The sequence below is a fragment of the Pipistrellus hanaki genome, assembly GCF_964339955.1.
Source record: "Pipistrellus hanaki genome assembly, chromosome: 4".
Lineage (NCBI taxonomy): Eukaryota > Metazoa > Chordata > Mammalia > Chiroptera > Vespertilionidae > Pipistrellus > Pipistrellus hanaki.
The window spans coordinates 17,549,391-17,568,708 of NC_140506.1; positions in this window are offsets into that span (position 1 = coordinate 17,549,391).

Genomic DNA, 19,318 nt, shown 5'->3' on the forward strand with positions numbered 1-19,318 from the left:
GAGTCATCGATTAGCTGCTTCTTGCACTTCCCCTACTGGGAATGTGCCCGCAACCAAGGTACATGCTGTTGACCAGAATTGAACCCGGGACCCTTCAGTTCGCAGGCTGACTCTCTGTCCACTGAGCCAAACCAGTTTCGGCATTATTCACAATTTTTAATTGCATCATATTATAAAATCCATTCATAAACAGATTAGGAGTAATACATATATATGTTTTTCTTTTCACTGGTTTTATTTAAAAATTACCTTCCAAAAATAAAGAAAATAGCTCCTGTTCTCTATAAATTATTTTAGAATCACAAAAATTCTTGAAATTTATATTTTCATTTTAGGTTAGATGAATTCAATTATTTCTTAAAATAAAAATATAGTTTAGAAGAAATAAAAAAGCTTTTTATCTTAAAAGTAAGAAGAAGGCATCTTTACCAGATACTGCTTGAGAGAATAATGTGCAAGGGTATTTATGAGACTTTAAGTACACTGAGTGGCCAGATTATTATGATCTCTGAATGCATAATAATCTGGCCACTCAGTATATATATATTAGAGGCCCAGTGCATGAATTCATGCATGGGTGGGGTCTGGCCAGCCTTGCCAGGGGGAGGAGACATAGGTGGTTAGCTGGCCTACAGTTGGTCGAACTACTGGTCAAGGGGACAATTTGCATATTAGCCTTTTATTAGATAAGATATACACTGAGTAGCCAGATTATTATGTGTTCAGAGATCAAAATAATCTGGCCACTCAGTGTATATGAAGCTACTCTGAGCAGCAGCAGCAGCGGAAAATGTGGGAAAGAAAAAACTCGCGCAAAGTCTCAAGCATCCTCATATGAGCATTTAAAAAAAGGGATGTACATGCTGAGTTAGACAATGGCACACCAACAATATTACTTGGAAAAGTGGCTGGTTGTCACTTCCCAGTAACTAGGGATTACCTCAGGGCCAGGGAAATTGTAACAAGAACATGGAGATTCAAGGTAGTTCTGGAAAGTACAGCATCTCTTACTTAATCACGAAAATATTTATAACTGTCTGAAGCAACTTGATAATTATCTTTCTTTGTATTGTACAAAACTCATATAACTTCTTCAGATATGAGTAATGTTAAACTTTAATTGTGACACTCAGCTTGAACTCTAAACTTTTATGTTATAAATTCTGATTGTTAAAGCCAGTACATTGAGATTATTACTCTTATTTTCCTATAGAAGCTAGCAATTAATTGTTCTGAAGGATTTAAATGACAAATTCTACAGGGTGATCCAACTAAGTAATTTTGTTACAAGATCTTTTATAACTGTTGCTATTTATTCAGAAATATGGCACAAAGGAAAAAATGTCAAATGCTTTTCTCTCTGTATATGCTCTTAATATGGTTTTTTTTCACTTTTACTCCCTGTTCTCAATATTAAAACGCATGTATTTTAAAGACTTAAATAAGCATGTGTTGTGTGTCAATGCAGTTTTTATTAATACCTAGAGCCCAAATGTGTAGAAGATCTGGTAGACACTAAACACTAGTGGATTCTTGAATGTTGGTATCTGCAGACATCATTATACATCATCATTATTACTATATATTATAAATATATATATAATATATATATAAATATATATATAATATATATATAAATTATGCTTCAAGGTTTCTATACTGTAATTTTAATGACATTTATTATAATTTGAGACATGACCATTCTATTCTATTTGGTGTCTAATGCATGTACCCCTGTCACCTGCACAATAGTGAAAATGCTCATTCTGTGTTCTAAAGATAATTCATTAATTGTGACATGGTAAAAAAAAATCTTATCCATCAAACACTGCATGATTATATATCGATGGATTTTATTCCAAAATTGATTAAACACATATTTTTAATAATTATACCGTCATCACCACTGTGCAGCAAGCATAAAGAGATGAAGACACAGTCCCTGAGGTCATGCAGACCCTGGGATAAGACACACAAATCAAGTAAATCTAAAATGACATGATGATTGCAGTTAATTTTGCCTGCTTTGGACAAGCAGGGGTCCTTCCTGAAAAAGAAGACTCAGGAAGTATATAGTAGTAGATTCACATTTGACTTTAAAGAAAGGAGCTCTATAAAGTGATGCTGTGGAGGCCCATGTAAGAAGTGAACGATAGCCTCTAGCCAACAGACAACTAGAAACTGGGGCCCTCACTCCGTCACCCAAAAGGAACTCAATTCTCTTAACAGCTTTGTGGATTTGAATATTGACCTCTTTCCCACTGAGCCTTAAACTGAATGCTGCCCTGGTTGACATCATGCTTACAATCTTGGAAGAGACCTTGAACCAGAGAACTCACCTAAGCTGGGCCCATGGAAACTACGAAAGGTCGTATGTGTGTATATATTTCTACGTTGCTAAATTTTGAGTTGTTTGTTTTGCATTCATCAATAACTAATACAGTATTCTCAAAAAATTAAGAATTGAGCTGCCATTTCACCCAGTGTTCCCACTTCAAGGAACGTATCCTAAGTCTAAAACACCAATCAGAAAGAATACACGCACCCCTATGTTCATAGCAGCACAATTTAAATAGCTAAAATCTGGAAACAGCCCAAGGGCCCCTCAGTAGGTGAGTGGATTAAAAAATCTACTGGTGTATTTAAACAATGGAATCCTATGCAGCTGTAAAAAGAAGGATCTCTCACCCTCTGAGACGGCATGGAAGAAACTGGAAAATATCATTGAGGAGGAAACTGGTCTTGCAGAACTTGTGATCTAAGTGCACAGGCCACGGAACTGTAAACAATGCACTGCCCTGGGGGAGAGAGGGTTGTTATGCTGGTGCCAGGATGGACCATTGGATGTGGCCTGACACCTGGGGGCCTTCCTGCAGGGCCATGAAGGGGGCAGAGGGCATATCTGCAAGACAAAGACCCCAGCGGGATATATATAGACAGGCTCTCTGTGTGTTTCTTCACTCTGATTTGGAAATTATTCCCAGAGTCCACTAGAGTTAATAAACGGGGTCCCTCCCTTTCTCTAGGAAGCATGCTTGGTATTTCTTTGGTCTTCTGTAACATTATCTTAAGAGACACAAGCCAGAGAGAGAAAGACAAGTATCATCACATGATCTCCCTCATATGTAGAACCTAATGAACAAAATAAATTGAACAAAACGCACCCAGAGATATTGAAACATGCAACAGACTGATGTATTTCAGAAGCGGGGGAGGGAAAACAGAAAGAAACTAAACAAAGAACTTACATGCATATATGCATAGCCCATGGACAAACAATAGTGGGCAAAGGCCTGGGAAGAATGGGAATGGGGTGGAGAGGGTCAGTGGGGACAAAAGGGGGGCATCTATAATACTTTGATCAATACAGTTTTAAAAATATATCTAACTATTGTAATACATATTTTTATATAATATCAATATTGATCGAGCTGTTGAATGAATGATGGAAGTTACTGGTGGGAGTAAATATTTAGGGGAGAATAAAGCCCATGCAGTTCATGAACAAGGCAAGGAGATGAGAGCAGCAATATTCTTACAGGGAATTGCAAGTGGTTTATGGTGCAAAAAGTTTCAGGCAAAAAAGAAGGAGGCAGCCAAAACCTAGAAGAGGTTATATATCACTTTAGGGAACTTGAGTTTTTAATCATCCTTGTCATATAAAGTGTAGATAGAGCAGAGGAGAGAGAGGTTTGGATGTGATTTAGATAGATAACTGTTATAAAGAGAGAGAAAAATTAGGACAGGCAAGATTAGTAATATATTAGTAATAGCTAATATTTATCAGGCACCCTTCCACCTCATTTAACATCCACAGCCTCTTTCTTAAATTTTAGCTGTTATCATTTCTAATAAAAGAAAGTTGAGGTATAGTCAAATTATGAAGGATGCAGGCCCAATAAATTGCAGAGCCAGGAGTTGGACTCAATCAGATGTGCCCCAGGGACCATTTCCATAAGGACTATTATGTGCTGCCCCCCTGTGGCGGCTTCAGAAACTGCCGAAGTGCTGGAGGATCTTACTTTAAAGTAAGTGGATAAGAAAGACATCCTTTCAACTTCCAACTTTCTGGCTTCACCCAAGACATCTGTGCCCCTGCCTTGTGACAACGGGTACTGCCCTGTTTCCATCCCCATTTCTTTTCTCGGTTTTCATCCTCAGTATTCGTTCTTTTAAACTTCTCTCTTGCCTGAACCACCCAGTCGTTTCTCTGTTCGTCCTCTTTCCATTTGGTTTTGAAGCTTAATTTGAATTTCATCAAAACTTTTAAAATCTTATTTGAAGAGGAGTAGTAATAACTCGTCTTTATTTTCCCCTACCCTTGCTCGCTCTTTTCACTGGACCACACTCACAGGAGATGAGCTGAAAGAGAAAAGAATATGAACTTGTGGCTTGCCTCTTCCACAGTGTGTTCCATGCTATCAGGAGGTAAGACCAAGAGGAGAGACATTTAAATTTAGACCTGAAGGGAAGTGGACCAAAGGCAGCTTGTCCAGTGTTGTTTTATAATAGCCCACCTGTTTGTTTTTTGTTTTTTCCCCCCATGGGAAACATATCATTATTAAAAGTATCCTGTTGCCTTTCATTGCTTTTGTTTTCATGTTGTTGTTCTTAAATCTTTCTCATGGCACTAGGTGGGCTCCTAGGACCCAACTGCTCGATCTATTGCCCGCAGGCCCTGTAGCTGTGAGTAAATCCCATGTTCTTTACCTCAGATTTGTCACCTCAGAGTAATGCCTGCCTCATAGAGTTGAATTGAAAAAAATGCAGAGTAAAAAAGACTCACACCAAGCATTCAAATATTAAAACCCACAAATGTATTAAAACTTGCACAAAAAAAGTGGCAAAATTTCATTCAATATACGATAGAACTCAAATGTTTTAATAAAGTTGAGTAGTACTAATTACTATCTAAACAGGTAGATTATATTTTAGAATGTGTTTCCTAAAAAATCAAAAGCATTTTTTAAAGAGAACTAACAACATATTATGAATACAAGAAGTTAACTGAAGTGATTGTTAAACTAATCACAGCATATTACATTAGTTGCTCTGAAAGTTGAGCATAAACTGAAATCACTGTCAATATCGTTTACTACTATTTTAAAAGATCGCTAAAACATATATTCATGGTCCAAACTCTTTTCACTGAGGTTATTTCCATTCTGTTGTGATAACTACAAAATGTTTGAAGATAATTCTATATTATGGTGATTATATTAGCAACAGGATTATCTTAAAATTATATAATATATATGACATATTTTTCCCTGATTGATTTTATGATCTGTGGAATATCCTTATTCTTGATTTGGTAATAATTTCTCCCATATTCAACTTTGAAGCAGAATTACATAAGAATAAAGATAGTGAGTTAACAATATGCTATGTTTAGCACCAATATTTCAGTGATTGAACAGAATAAAACACACAGTAGTCCTCCCTTACATGCAGGGGTTATGTTCTAAAACCCACTGAAGATGCCTGAAACCGCAGGTAGTACTGAATGCTATATACTCTATGTTTTTTTCCTATGCATACATACCTATGAAAAATATTTATTTATGAGTTGGGCACGGGAAGAATTAACAACAATAACTAATAATAAAAGAGGACAATTATGGCAATATATTGTAATAAAAGTTATGTGAATTCTCTCTCCCTCTCTGACTCTCTCTATCTCTCCATCCCTTATAACTGATACATAGCATAGCTACTAAGTGACAAACTGGCAGGAAGTATATCGCATGCAGATGCTGGACAAACGGGTGATTTACATCCTAGACAGGATGGAGCGGGATAGCAGGAGATTGGATCACGGTGCTCAGAACAGCAATTCAAAACTTATGAGTTGTTTATTTACAAAATTTTCCATCTAGTATTTCACACTACAGTGTACCACCTTTAACCAAACCTCATAAAGCAAAACAACAGATAAGGGGGTACTCCTGTATTTTGCAAAATCAGATCTGGACCTGTGCAAGAATTATACTTAACTGAGAAAAAAAACTTACTATAACCACACATTGTAGAAAATAACTATTGTAGTAGGGACTCACTCAAAAGACACCTCAATTATAGCTTCGATATATCCAGTCACTGTGTTCTGACCACAGCTACTTCAAGTATCATGGAGATCCTTCACATCCCATTGTAAGCTTTTTCAAAAGTTTTCTATAGTTAAATGGAGCTATGGATAAAATTCAATCTTGTAGTATATGAAGTGTTTGGCATAATGCCTGGCATAAAGCAAGAAAGCAAATAACTGTAATTTTAATCTGGACACATGCAGGTAACCATCTCAATTAAATGAGATATCCCTCTAGTCTTATAAAAGAGAAAGCCAATGTGTTTTTCCTGCGCTTAACAACCTATTACAATGACTTATGAATAAACTTCAGCCGCTGAACAAAGTGAGGGGAGAGTAAAATGGGCTGAGAATGAACACAGATAAAATTACACCTTAGTTAGGAGGATTAAAAAAATAAAAGTATCTCACTGAGAGAGACAACATTGATATCTTTTCAAAGTTTAGGTTTAAGTCTAACTTTTCATGCCTCAACATTTCTGTGTGTGTGTTTTTTGTTTTTTTTAAGCATCATGAAACACCTTACAACTAAGAGCATAAAAACACCATGCACACAGCTATGATAGTGTGAGCTATTTTGAAGTTTAAAAAAACCATGCATGGGTAAGCCCGATTTCACTGAGTCATACAATACTTTAAGTTATTTCCTTTTTAAAATGTTACATAATGTATAAGTGGTGCTCTAATCTATCAGAAGATATGTTCAGTGAAGCAACAAGTCTTTTCAGCTAAAAAAAAAAATAAAAAAATACATAAGCGAAATAAATCTCCCTGTCTAGAGATGACGAACAAAGAACTGGTTATAGAAACATTAACTAGTGTGGCTGGCAATCTCTCGCTGAGCACACTAAATATTACAAATTTTTTGGTTATAAAAACTAAGCACAAACCAACACAATCTATACTACTAAAAGGTTAATATGCAAATTGATCATGACACCCTCACAGTAACAACCGAACAGCAGGCTGCGTGGGGCGACAAGGCTGGCAGGGGAGTTAGTGAGGGATGACCAAATGACTCACCAGCAGGCTGCATGAGGCGACCAGGCTGGCGGGAAGGGGGAGTACTGAGGGACGACCAGGCCGGCCGGCAGAGCGGGGCAGTAAGGGTCAACCAAGCTGGCAGGGGGGTCAGTTAGGAGTGATCAGTCAGGCAGGCAGGTGAGCAGTTAGGAGCCAGTGGCTGGGCTGAGGGATCCCCCTCCCCCTGTGCACAAATTTCATATACCAAGCCTCTAGTGTGTGTGTGTGTATGTGTGTGTGTGTGTGTGTGCGTGTGTGTGTACAGGGGTGAGCAAAAGTAGGTTAATAATAATAAAAAATAATAATACAATAATATAAAAATAAACTTTCTGTATACTCACAATTATAAACTTCTTTTTGACCATCCCTGTATTTTAAGCCATGTTTTATCATTAATTGAATACATAGTCTACCCATTTTAGATCAAGTAGCTTCCCAAAAAGGAAAAGAAAAAAAAAAGATGATCCCTGCTAAGGTCAAACTTAATTTGAATCATAGAAATAGTACCTATGGTGTCATAGCTGTCATCTTGAATTATAATTTATGTTTTAAGTGCTTTATTTATATTGTCTTATTTTCTACTGTTGCTTTTCAATGCCTCCTGACATTCTGCACATAGTGATTTGAGAAAAAACAAAAAACAAAAAAACCCCACAAAACTTCATTTCACTTTTCAGTGCTTATATTTATACCTTTATGTAATTATATCCCTTAATTTGTTAATGCCCAAAATTTGAAAATAAAACAATATTAATGTCTCCTTATGAAATAGAGTATTTTTCATATTTAGATTTCCAACACCTGCCTCTCGGGCATATTTTTTGTTTGCAGTTGTTCACAGCTTAAAAGGTAAAATTAAAATGATAAAATAAATAACTATAAACATTATTTTGCATTGCCTTAGATATTCATCTACTTATCATTTTTGCATTAATTGTAGCTGAATTTAATTCAGTTATTTTGTTTAAATGATTTCTACTCTCATCTTTAAACCCATTTTAATCAAACTTTCTTAATTTGTGGATTCCTATCTTAATAAAACTCAGAATCAATTACATTTTACTCGACAGGGGGAGAAAAGGAAGTATAGTAAAGAAATAAACTTAAGGGATGGGGTTCAAGGAAGCAGCACTTAAGCCACAGCTGATGCGAAGGAGACAGACACCGGATGAGTTATGAGAATGGCGTTCCGGGTGAAGGAACTAGGCAGTCTGGTGCTTTGTCTTCCCTGAACCACACCAGGCAGTGGAATAAAGAAGCATGGGTCAGCGCTGGCCTCATTTCCGGGCAGTAACCATGCAGGGTGGTGTGAGTTTTGTTTCTTGTGCTCAGAAAAGCTAACAAAGTTTCTGTCTGTTTGCTTTTACAGACTTTATTTTTGAGAGCAGTTTTAGATTCATTGAAAATTGAGCAAAAGTAAAGGTATTCTCCATGTAGCCCCCTGGCCCTGCACACATACAGCCTCCCCTACTACTAAAATCCCACACCATAGTGGCATATTTGTTACAATTAATGAACCTCGACTGGCACATCATGATCACCCAAAGTCCATGGTTTCCACAAGGCTCACTCTTACTGTGCATTCTATGGGTCCTGCCAAATGTACAATGGCATACACCCATCATGAAAGTCATGCAGAGTAGTTCCACTGCTGTAATAACCCCCTGTGCTCCACCTAGTCATCCCTTTCCCTGTAATCTCTGGCAACCATTGATTCTTTTACTGTCTTCATAGTATTGTCTTCCAGAATGTCATACACTTTCAGGTCAGCTTCTTTCTCTTAGTAAGACGCTTTAAGTTTCTTCAACATCTTTTCATTGGTGGTGAGTTGGAACATCCCTTGCCTTGTTCCTGATCTTAGCAGTAAAGCTAGTTTTTCACCATGAATGTTGATATGATATTAACTATGCATTTCTTTAACCTATTGATCTTACGTATTATACTAATTGATTTTTGCAATTTAAGCCATCCTTGCTCAACTTTTATACCTGGGATAAATCCTAATTGGTCACAATGTGTAATAACTTCCCATAAATTGTAGGATTTGACTTGCTAATATTTTTTGAGAATTTTTGCATCTATCTCTATCAGAAATATCCACACTAATAAAAGAGAAATATTCAAATAAAAGAGAAATAATCAAATCCCATGACACCCACCAGCCAATCAGGAGTGAGTATGCAAATTAACCCAACAAGGATGGTGGGTTAATTTGCATACACAGGCACAGAGCAACTGGGGGCCTGGAACTACCCCTGGCTACTCTGGGCCTGCACATACAGGTGTGGAGTAGCTGTGGGCAGGGCAGGAACATCTCTGGGACCCAAGTGCTCCGAGCCAACATGCGTGCAAGCAGCTGGGGGCAGGGCGGAAATGTACCCCACAGTCAGCAAGTAGACAGCAGGGCCCTGCTTGCCCTTAGCCATGGCAGTGAGGGGCAAGCAGTCCCCTGCAAGGGCCCCAACAGAGAGCAGACAGCAGGGCCCTGCTTTCCCCTGGCCCTGGTGGCTAAGGGCAAGCAGGCTCCCACAGATAGCAGACACCAGTGCCTCCAGTGGTGAAAGCAGGAAGGTTCACAGAGAGCAGAGAATCATAGGGATCAGGCCTAAGCAGTCAATAGGACATCCCCTGAGGGCTCTCAGATTGGAGAGGGTGCAGGTCGGGCTGAGGGGACCCTCCCCTCCCATGCATGAATTTCATGCACAGGATCCCTAGTTGGACTATAATATTATAATGTCTTTGTCTTGATTCAATATTAGTGTAATTTTTGCCTCACAGAATGAGTTATGAAATATTCCTTCTGAATCTATTTTGAAGGATTTAAGCAAAAAGATATAACCTCATTTATCTGTTTGTTTTTATTAAGTTGACACAGGCTGCTATTGAGTAATGGATTAGAGAAGGCAAATATAGAAAATAACAAGACCAGGTCAAAGGCTTTTCCCTGGCTACTGCAGAGATGATGATGCAGGAAAAAGAGGAAATAGAGCAAAGCTAATGGTTATTAGGTATATTTGGAAGTAGAACCAACAGCACTTGTTCAGAAACACGTTGTACAGAGTGAGCCAAAGGGAGAAATAAAAGGCAACAGCATGTTTTCTCATTTGACCAATTAGGATAATGATGGGTCAACTACTGAGGTAAGAAAGACTGCAGAACTACCAGGTTTAAAGGATGAATCAACCTGACTTTGCAAATCTTCATTATTTTAAAGTCATGAGTTTGTTCCTCAATTAACCTCCAGGACTAGAGTTCTAGTTTAGAGTGACCCATCCCTCTAATGGATCGGCCAGGCCAGAGGACATTGGTGTGATATTCCCACATGTCTTTTCTTTCATTGCCACTGGAAAGCTGGTTTCCTAAGTCACTATTGCCTTTAGTCACAGTTTGAGGAATATTAAAATATATATATATATATATATATATATATATATATATATATAGAGAGAGAGAGAGAGAGAGAGAGAGAGAGAGAGAGAGAGAGATGCCAATGACTAATTCTTGCAACACAACCCTTTCCTGGTGAATGGGTGGCATAGATTAGCTCTGGTTGTCCTTCCTTTGGAAATAGGTTTTACTAAATATATCATGAATATATTATCGCTTGTGATTGTTGCTGTTATCTAGTTTCAGTGTTAATGAAGATATATTTTCTTCTTTTAAAAATATCTCAGGGACCAGCCAACATGACTCAGTGGTTGAATGTTGACCTATGAACCAGGAGGTCACAGTTTGATTCCCAGTCAGGGCACATGCCCGGGTTGCAGGCTCTACCCAGTATGAGGCATGCAGGAGAGAGCCAATTAATGATTCTCATCATTTATGTTTCTATATCTTTCTCCCTCTCTCTTCTCTCTAAAATCAATAAAAATATATTTAATAAAATAAAATAAAATTGATCTTTTGGAGAAGATAGTGAATTGGAAGCTTGTTCTGATCCTGGATTCTTTTCCTTAAGTCCCAAATGTATACTTATGAAATATATTTGTATATATACTACATTGCTGACTTCATGGATATGCATAAGAATAGAAGTTTTATATAGGCCATATGGCAATTAAATTTATTTGCCATAAAAAATTCACTTTAAAATGTACATTTTGAATTATGATTATGAGAATTAATTATGTGTAGCAAACTGAAGTTAGAGTAGGCATTAAAGAGCTTTTGTTTAATAAACTTATTAAATTTTAGATTAAAAAATATCTTCACCAGCAGGGTGTTATGCAGCCCAAAGCACTCATTTTAGGGTTTAATAAAATAAGTCCAAAGGATTTTTCCTTGTTAAAACATGTTTCATAAATAGATTTAATCTTCCTAATTTAAAATAACCATATAAAGGCTAAAAATGAAAATGAAATTACACAAAACTATTTTGAGAATATTTTTAGAAATTGTATGCTCTCTTTGCAGCAATAAAACCTTCCATGGTTTAAATAAAAAAATAAAAACTGAATATTTTCACATTTCAGAAATGATAGTGCATCCTGACCCCAAAACAACTTATGATGTGATTTTTCTAATAACTTGGTTTTGAGTAACAAAACAAAAATAATACAAATACAAAAAGTCATTCTGGTTAGTCTTAGTGGAATAAAAAAAAATCAATATTTAGACTTTTTTTCTTTCCAGTTAGAAATTATCATCACCAGGACAATCTGTTTCAGAGGAAGGAGACTAAGATTTATTGAGTGCCAGACTTTGTGACAGGAAATCTCTATCATAAAAGCCTAAGAGACCATTATGATGAAATGACCAGAACAACCAGTCACTATGATGCACACTCACCACCAGGGGGCAGACGTGCAATGCAGGAGCTGCCCCAGCCCACAGGCCCCGATCACCAATGGGGCCTGCCAGCCAACCTTCTCCTGGCCAGCAGGCCCCAATCACTTGTTCTTGGCTGGGCCCCTGGGCTGGGATGGGGAATCAGGGGTAGGTGGTGGTGGATGGGGCCACTTTCCCTGGGGGCTGAGGGCCAGCTCCTTCCTTGGGGTTGGTGGCCAACTTCCAAGGTCCCTCTCTCCACCTCTCCCCACTGCCAGCAGGCCCCAATCAACCTGCCATGGTGGCAGTTGGTTCCTCCCCAAGCTGGCAGGCCCTGATAGCCTGATTGGGGCCTGCCAGACAACCTCCCGGTCCCTTCCCCCTAGCTGGCAGGTCCTAATCACCCAAACGGGGCTGGGCTCTGGACTGGGATGGTGAACTAGGGATGGGTGACAGCAGACTAGGACATTGAGTGAAGAAGGGGGGGAGGAGGTTGGGCCTGATAGGCCCTGATCACCAGTAGGTCTAGGGACCCCACCCATGCATGATTTCATGCACCAGAACTCCAGTTTACATATATTCTCCCATTGAACTTTCATAACAACACATCCCTTACCTATACTATGTAGGATACTAATAATATACAGATAAATTGACTAACCTATGCAATTAACACAGCTTAGCTATGACAGAACCCACTTTGCTTCATAACATTAGTTGGGCTAATTGTGCCTGAAATGCAACATTAGAAGTTACTTATGTGAAATCTTCATGCATATATTTTATCAAGAAGTTGATCATAATACTGTTTTACTTTTACAAAGATAGCAACCTATGGCAAAGTGTGATCTTTAAGCTAGAGTATATTATAAGACAACTACATTACATAAGCAATTATTTCATATTTTAATACAATGATTTTCTTATTAAACCAGAAATGGTAAAGTGAAGATTTTATAAGCTCAAAATAAATTCTTGATTTTTTAAGGTAATATTTAATATGTTTAATTATATTTTATATAAAAATCTATGGTTCTTATAAAGGTCAGCAGTAATTATACCCACCAGGTAGAAAAAAACTGTTCTAACCTGATAGTTAAGTTACTCAACACAATCATAAGATAACCTAATTCTGTAATTCACTTGGCTCCGATGAAAAGATAATTTTTCCTTCTATTAGGTTGGAATATATTTAGTTTTTAATCTAGTTTTTCTTACATGAATCAAAAGCTCCTAGGAAAGCAGAGCACAGAGAAAATGTTTGAAGCCTTAGAATTTAATGCGGAGGATTTGTGGCTCTGGTCATCAGCCAAACAGAAGCAACACAAAGATCAGAAGCAATTACTGTTAACTGGATGACCAAGAGGAAGAGATGACACTCAATTCTAGGATCAGGGTTAATTGTGGGCCAAGAAGTCCTGTTTTCCTTGGTCAAGCCCAGCAACAGCCAGCTGGTATGGGGGTTGGAAAGTTCAGCTGGGAGGGTCTCCCTAGAGTAGGCCAAGGAAAGGGAGAGAGACACATCTGAGGGCAAGAGATGAAGGAGCAGTGAGGCTGGTTTCTTACTGATGAAGAATTAAGTTTCCTCTTTTAAAAAATATTTCTTAAATTGATTTCAGAGAGGAAGAGAGAGATAGGAACATCAATGATAAGAGAGAATCATTGATTAGCTGCATTCTGCACTGAGGATTGAGCCTGCAACCTAGGCATATGCCCTAACAGGGAATGAATGGAACCATGCCTTCCTGGTGTATAGGTCCATGTTCAACTACTGAGCCATGCTGGCTGGGCTTATGTTTCCTTTTAATTGTACAACCATAAACCCATTGAAGTAAATTTATATTTAAAAAAAATTTAAAGGTAATAAGTTACAGTATTTTCAGCAAGTCTTCATAAAACATTGTCCAGATATTTCCAGAGTATCATTTTCTGCCTATGTTTTAGTTAGTCTTGCCTTTACAAAATGCAAGATCTCATTCTGAATATAAATTTATTGCAATCATATAAGCATAATTAAAATTCCATAAGATGAGACCAATTTTAATCTCAGAAAAAAAATTGTCCAAAGCACTTTAAAAGATGGGATAATAATAATGCAATTCAAAGATAATTAAACAAAATAACCCATATTCATTTTTCAGCAGGCTTTAAAATGTGTACTGTTTTTTCTAGAAAGGATGTAGACTAATATAGGTGAAAAGGTTAGCAAACTGAGGCCTGTGGACCAGATCCGAGGCCAGTTTTATAAATATGTTTTATTAGAACAAAATTATTCTCGTTCATTTAAGTATTGTCTTTGGCCATTTTGGCTTAAAATGACAGAGGTGAAGAGCTGTGACACAGATGACATGGAGTACTAAAGCCTAAAATATTTACTAATTGTCTCTTGGATACAAAAAGTTTGCAGGTTTATGAGATAGATTTCTAGGGGCTTTGTTTCTCTTCACTGAAATTATCAGCAGAAGAGTCAATTTTACTCATATCATCTGGGAATAGCAGGAAACAACAATCTCCAAACCAATGATATGCCCCTCAAATGCCCACAACCAAATATAGGTGAGAGATTTAAAATTTACATAAGGAAAATTTGTTTTATCACTAGAGCCATTTTCAATACCCAATTAGATTATATTGTAATTGTGCTGAATAAGTTAATTATCAGGTATCCTTTAGAAAAGTTTAGTCTTGTTTTGCTACCAGGTAGATTTAATTCACTTTTATTTTTATCTAATAGGAACTCATTCAGATTGTAGTTAAGATTGCATTTGTTTCTACAGTCATCAGTAACCTAATTACCTAATGACTTTAAATTGAAATTCTCAAGTCTTAATAACTTAATATAATATTTGCATAATATAAGTTTCACAAGCAAAGTTAATTATTCTTAATATGATAAATATTTTACTTACCAATATAGTTATTATTTTGAAAATACTTCATTTTGAATTCAGTATTCAGTCAGAATATGGATATGATTATATTTGAATTGATAATAAGGTCATATGTTAAGTAGTGAACATTTTATCTTGGACATAGGTAGAATACAAGAACATTTTTTAGAATGTTTTAGCCAAAAAATCAATCTCAGAATGTTTGATTTTTAGGAAGCAAGCTGTTGAAAACCATAAAATACATAGACATTTACATAATGTGAAATCAAGTTCTAATAATCACAGTGAGACCAATTTTTTATTTTAGTCCACAAACATTTATGGAGTGTCTACTGTGCAGAAATCATTGAGTATACACAATAAAATAGTTTAATTGCTATTTGTTTAAGGAAGCAAAAGAAAAGAGAGAGGAATAGAGAGCGATTTTTAAAAAAGGATATATTGTGATGCCAATTACATTGCAAACGTCTGACTCATTTCCAATGTGAGGTGTTTGAATTCCTTAAAAATTATATTTAACAAGGTTAACTTGATATATAGCATATATTTTACTTAACATGATAAACAACTCAATATAATACATATTAAAAGATATGGCACTTGCTTTATTTACATGTTTATTTTTTTACCATAAAATTAAAAACTGAACTCAAATGTAATATATTGTTTATTGTTCTGTTTTGGTCTGAAACTTCCTGCAGCCTGAAGGGCAGAACAAAGGAGGAGTAGGACACAGGGCCCTTGTCCCCAGCTCCCGATGCCCCTCTCTGAAGTTTGTTCCTTTCTGAGATGGAATTTCAGACAGAGGCCTAGATAGGTCTCTTCAGCAGACAGAAGCCCACAGTTTCTCTATTTGCTGTTTCTGCTGCCACCTAAATCAACGTGGATAACGTCAGATGCCCTTGGCACCGACTTGAGTGTTTGTTTCTGTTTTGAGCCACCAATGGAGAGTCAGAGCACCATGCTCTGTTAATGGAGACAGCCTTCTCCTTCCAGACACATACTTTGTTATGAGGACCAGAGAGTCTTCGTGTTATTACTTCTAACATTATTACTTCTTAGCAAAGTCTCAATTGGCCAAAAGTCCCATCTCCATCCAATTTAGCAAAAGTTCCATTTTGGGCCAAACGGAGAAAGAATTCAAATGTCACACTGAAAATGATCCATCTTAAAAATACTCCAGCAAAATGCTTAGAGAGGTTTTCATAGCTCAACTTGTTTGTGCTTTAAAGGGAGAGCTTTCGCTCTTTCTCTCTGTCTTTTTCATTGTAGGAAACAGTGGGAATCTGTTGCATCTTTTCCTTCAATATCTTGTCACATGTTGCTGCTGGTGACTCATCCAAAATGCCTTGCAGGACCACCCTTTTCTGCACAGGAGAGCTCTGATCCTTGGGTGGGACCCTAGGCCTCGCCCCAGGGTGGAACATATGACTCTGTTGAATCATCCAGTCTATTTCAATCAACACATATAAAGTAATGACCGCTTCAGGGGATCAATGTTGTCCTAAATTGATCCGATCAGAGGGATACCTGGGACTGTTATTTATCACAAGAAGAAGCTCTCTTTGCATGCTGACTTTGAACTGAGGAGGCTATTGATCTGGTAGGCACTATCGAAAGTGAGAGAAAGGATAGACCACAGGAGCCAGGCTTAGAAAATCGTACAAATTATGCTCTGATGACAGTTTGAATCTTAGATATAATGGTGCTTGAAACAAAGACTAAATACAGATTTCTCAGTTTCTGAACCAAAACATTTGCTTTTTTCTGCTTATCCTGGGTTGCGTGTCATTTGAAATTGAAAGACTGTGATACAGATATTAACACATACATCTGCCTCTTTTATGGTGGTTCCTGAACTCTCAAGCATTCCATTCCATCCAGTGTGGCCAGAAATACTTGCTTTGTAGCATAAACAATTGCTATAAAGGTAAGTACTTATAAAATGGCCAATTTCAAACAACTCACATGATATCACTAAATTCTGATTTGGGGATAAATGTGCATGATTGATTTCTGTGAACCACAAGGCACCATTAACTCACGTAGCATCCTCATTCCTCCCTGTAGTCCTGCACTCTCTTGGAGGTTATGCAGGGTTTTTAAATTTAGTAGAGGGACTTCTGGTTTCCAACCTGGCATGCAAGGAGCTTAGAAGTCATCACTCCATCCTAACAAGTAAAAAGCTAAACTTACTGAAAAATATCCACAACTCTCCTTAGATTAAGAAAAGAAGTGAAGTCATAGGGCAACAAACTGATGCCCCCCCCCCTCCCCCCACATTGCTGAGACTGACAGGCAGATACAGAGAATCACAATTTATCGGAGTAGAAACCCCCACACACGTCTCCTAAGGAACCAGTGCTGGGGTAGGCAACCCTGTATGGTAATTGATGAATTGCTGGAGGCCCAGGGTGCATGGTCTTAGGTGACACTGCTAGCGATTCTCAAACTGTGGGTTGAAAACCGCTGCTGCGTACAGAGTCACCTAAGACCATTGGAAAACACGGATATTTAAATTATGATTCATAACAGTAGCAATTACAGTTATGAAGTAGCAACGAAAATAGTTTTATGGTTGGGGATCACCACAACATGAGAAACTGTATTAAAGGGTCCAAGCATTGGAAAGGTTGAGAACCACTGGGTAGACCATTATATCAAGGGGGATACATATGTACAGGCATTCCTATATGTAGGATGGGGCAAAAGTAGGTTTACAGTGTAGGGGAAATAATACAATATCAATGAATAGTAACACAAGAATGAACTCTGTGCTTTGAGAGATCATAACTGTAATCCTACTTTTGCCCACCTTTGTACTAGTACATAACCAATGGGCTTGGACTAGATGACCTATGGACTCCACTTTCTTCTCTCTTAACTGCAGTCCTACCGATAATGTTTCACATTCCTGCCATCAGAGCCTCATCTTAGTGCCTGGTAAGGAATCAGTATGTTTTTCATACTTTGATGTAACCGTGCTGTTAATAGCTACATAGGATCACTTGGAAACATAAGCAAGTTCTTTCTACTTGGCTAAGACAGAAACTGGGAAACTTCACTGACCTCCCCAGCCTAGGTTTTTCATTAGCAGACAATACTTAATATACTTGAGGATATTTAATGCATATCTTAGATTGTAAAATTATTACTAATGTAAGTCAACTTTCAGAATGTTGCAACAGGGCTACATAACAATTAAACCTTTTTTTTTTTTCTTTACTGTTTTATTTTACAATCAGACACCATATGTGAAGGAGCATTTTCAATTTTGAAAAACCTGTTTGGTTACAATTCAAGGCGAATGCAATTCTCACTAATTGCTTTAAACTATTCCACAATAAGGAGACTTTAAAATGTTGGTCCCAATATGTGTTTAATGTAAAAAGTTAAAATGAAATTTTAATATAAGATATTTTTATGCTTAATCTGGAAATAATTATCCCTTGATATTTGCAAGAACCAAACATAATTAACCCTAAACAGTTTCATATTGGGGGGGAAAAAGAATAATAAAAAAGGTAGTATTAAAAGCAGTAAATCAAAGCTAATGAAGCAACATTAGCACTTTTATGTTGTAGGTTCTAATTAGAAAGTCTGTTAATGAAATTGGCACATTTACTTAATTGCTGTGAACAATTATTTTCAAATTAAGTTTGGCAATTAAATAGCATGATTAAGCTCAGAGTAGAAGATTTAGGTAGGGGTATGTTAACTACTTTGTATGCTGTATTATGTATGGAGGTTTAAGCTCTAACTATCTGCTGATTAACGAATGTAAATGGCATGTCATACTTCTTGATCTTGGCAATTTATACGAAGAAATGTCTTATTGCTTTAAATGTTGTGCCCTGCACAGCAACCTGTATCTACTGGAACCCCAACTTCCAACCTGATCCACTTAAACGTATATTTTTCCTTCCTGTAAATGTCAGCCTTCCTGAATTATGCTTCTGCCTCTATAAGCTCCATTTGCTCCCTTTCATTTAGCACCAGAACTCCATCTTTAGTACCAACACGAACACTACCAACTGTGCAAAATAGAGGCTTCAAATTGTTGCAACACTAGTAGATTATTATTTGATCTTTAACAACAAGCTTTGAGATGGCTACTATTAACACTTATATTTTCCGGACAAAATTGAGGTTCAAAAATATTTTTTGAAACCCTCTTAAAGATTTACCATTGATCAATGACAGGATAGGGATTTGAACATAGGTTTACTTTCTGCAAATCCCATGCAACTTCCTTAAAATAGGGCTCCCTCTTGTTATGTCTGCTAACACAGTTTCTTCCCACTGAAATGTGAAATACAATTCTCATTCTACTGGAATTTTGGTATCCGATACTGCTGACCACTCTCTCATTTTGAAACTTCCTTGACTCCAAATCAGCAATTTTTCTAGTTTCTCTTTTCTACCTTTGATGTCTCCATTTTATTCATTCTGCTAAGTTTCTTCCTCCTAACTCCTCCACGTTAACAATGCTCCCTTCTCAAGCTAATATATTTTCCTTAATACAAAGTCCAGGGATGCTGCATCAAAT